Below are 3,126 nucleotides of genomic sequence, written 5' to 3'. Positions count from 1 at the left end.
TTCATGATTCGGAACGATCCACAAAACGAGCTTGCCAAACTGTCCCGTTCGACCCGAGTATCATTTTCTCGACGGCGGCGCTGTCTACAAAAACCTAATTTTTTCTGAACGTTTTTCATTTTAGTCGTGTAGCACGGACACAAAGGGTCATGAATAATAGCTTCTGCATTCGCTTCCTTTGATTCAGGAACCAAGTAGCTGAGTTTGCTTGCAACCATGCTTCTTTGTGGTGAACAAAATCGTGTTTCCTTCCTCTATGAACAAAATAAAAAGAGTTTGCTTGGTAGAGCAACATGTGAAGGTTGTTGGTTCGGTTCCCACCTGCGGCAAGTTGTTTTTTCATCCACTTTAATTTTCATTAATTTATCGTTTCCTTATTTCATTTATTAAGCACACGTAATTTCCCCTATGTTGTCCTTGGTGTCAGTGTTTGTTGGTTCCTTATGATGTGAGTGAGGTGATTGTTTAACATTTCACGCGCAAAAACAACGCACACAAATTAAGACTCCGTTTCAGAAAAGTTTTATAAGGTTTGCTTAAATCGCACCTACCGAGTCATCCGAGTGCTCGTCAAATGTAGAGTAGCGGTGATAATACGCGGTTGTACCTGCACGACGCCACATTAAAAAAAAGGGAGTCTGAGAGATGAAACAAACCGCTCTGTGGACCCTATTTTGTTCCCGAACATTCGCCATCTTCTTCTGTTGTTGTTTGGGCGGTTTTCGTCCTGCGCGCGCTTCCTTTCTTTCTGCGCTTGCTACTTTCACGTTAAGAACGCTATGTAACGCTGATACGCGCTTACCTTTTGTAACCTGAAAGTACTGCGAGTATGATGTGTCGAAAGATACGCACGCAAGACATATTGTTTGAGGACGAGACAAGTCCCAAAGGGAGCAAACTTTTTTGTAGTGCAGATTTCGTTCCCGCGTTGACTTCATCGTCAAAACCGCGCCATCTCACGCTTAATTTATTACTTGTTTGATGCCGAGACTGCCTTCGACAGCCGATTAGTGAAGGCGGTCGCAATTAGCCTCTCTCCGCGAGGATCTTCACATGCGTATGAGTTCAACTCTGTAAAGAAATTCATAAGAAATTCATAAATTCATTTCATTACATACGCTTACTATACTGCCAAACATGGAGAGACCATGGGTAAGCGCCGTTCAATGTGTTTTACACTTGCCCTCCCAAAACTTTTCTAGATATCGTCCTGCCGCCTTCACATCAAGAGGAGGCTTCTTTCAACCAGGTATTTTGTGCCGCGCAGTACACCAGGCACTTTGCTATACGACACCCGGCGTGTTCCTGTCAGTTTTTGTTCCTGTTCATTTCGTTAGGTGGTGAACACCGGTTTGTTGGGGAAGAACCATTCCACAAATTTCACACCTCACGTATTCTGGCCCGTTCGCAGGTATGACCAACATCACCTAGATAGCACAAGGCCTGTTGGCTCCCTATTTATGACGTCATGCTACTGTCTTGACTGTCATAGAATCTATTGTGTATGCACCTGAGTAAGGAAGGAAGGACATCAACTTTATTCGAGGTCCTGCAGGCCACGAGAGCTTTGGGCTCTCATGGAGTGGGTCTCTCCCACGACGGAACCGGGAGGTTGAGTTTCCTGGCGGCGTCGTGGACCTGCTGGGCGGCCCAGAGTTGGGGAGCTAGTTCTTCGTTCCGGATTGCTTCCTCAAACTTGCGCTTGTCCTGTTCGCAGTTTATGTGAGCTTGCGAGCACGGCCAGAGTAAATGATAGCCGCGGTGTTTTTGACGTCACCGCTTTCGTCACGCCAGCCTTGGCAATGGAAATTTCGGACAAGTAGCATGGCGTCATGGATCGGAGTGAACAGGCCTTCGGCTATCTAGGTGGCGTTGGTTTAACGCGCTTGAATGACGTGATTCATACGTCACACCAAATTGACCTCCCACTGCCGACGTTCACACAAGGCTCGGGCTGTTCACGTGACCCACCTCAAGCACTGCCACAATCGGTTTCAGTGTACCGCTCAACTAAAACTAAGCTTTTAAAATATAGAGTAGCGCGCTTGGACTGACAAATAAGACTAACGGCATTTTGTTCGCAATCGTCTTGAGTTACTCGACTACTTTAAGTGCGATTGGTCCGCTAATTAGTTAACTTTAATTACGCAAAATTTTAAATATTCGTTTTAGGACATTAATACCCAATAAAACAGCTTTCATTACACTATCGTTAATGTGGTTCTTTTTTCAGGTCTCTGCAGAAATCGCGCAAAACATTACGGGAAAAAAAATTGCCGACGATTACGTTACTTCCTAATGCTAAATTTGAGCGCAGCAAATAAGCTGTTTCACCTTTTCGATAGATTGAGGCAAAGAAATCGAGCAACACATGTATGCGCTATCACAGAATTTTTTTTATTTTTCACACGTATTCCTTTAACAAAGACTCCACTAACAGTTCTTGACAGTCATGAAGGAAGCTTTGTGGTCGGAGAAATAGACTGATATATGTTCGACTTGGTACACCAATGCTTGATTCTCAAAGACGAGATCTATACAAGTGCCTCGCGAGGTTGTCACAGCCGTGGGACGCGTTACGAGCGAGAGGAACGGGATGTTCTCCTGCATAAGTGTTAGGAAATTGCTGTTTGTCTTTATGTCAAGCCGCCACCGATCTGGCTCTCTGATTGCCACCGCACAGGGCGAACGGCAGCGGCAATTTCGGCTCGGGCGGTGCACATATACAGATCCGCCGCCACCGATCTGGCTCTCTGATTGCCACCGCACAGGGGTTGCATTGGAGGAGGAGCGAAGAAAGGAATTTAAGTTCGAGCCGGCGCTTTGACAACCGGAGACTCGCAGGAAGAGGGGGGAGGGGGGCGGCGTGTACACCCAGCGGCAAACGATGGGGGCAGAAGCGCGCGCAGCAAGCGGACAACACGATAAAGGGAGGAGGGAAGAGATAGCAGCGACTGACTGATGCCGCTGACGCCGATAGTGAGTCAACCCCAGCTGCGGAGTTGGTTTCAGGGACAACGAATAACCGGCGCGTCGGCAACTGAAGAGCACCCTATCCGCCACACAAGAACAGGGGGGAGGGGGGGACCCTTTCCTCCTCTTTCTGCATGGCGGCGACGGTGTTCT

The sequence above is a fragment of the Dermacentor variabilis genome, chromosome 6 (assembly GCF_050947875.1).
Source record: "Dermacentor variabilis isolate Ectoservices chromosome 6, ASM5094787v1, whole genome shotgun sequence".
Lineage (NCBI taxonomy): Eukaryota > Metazoa > Arthropoda > Arachnida > Ixodida > Ixodidae > Dermacentor > Dermacentor variabilis.
Note: the sequence above shows the minus strand (reverse complement) of the source record.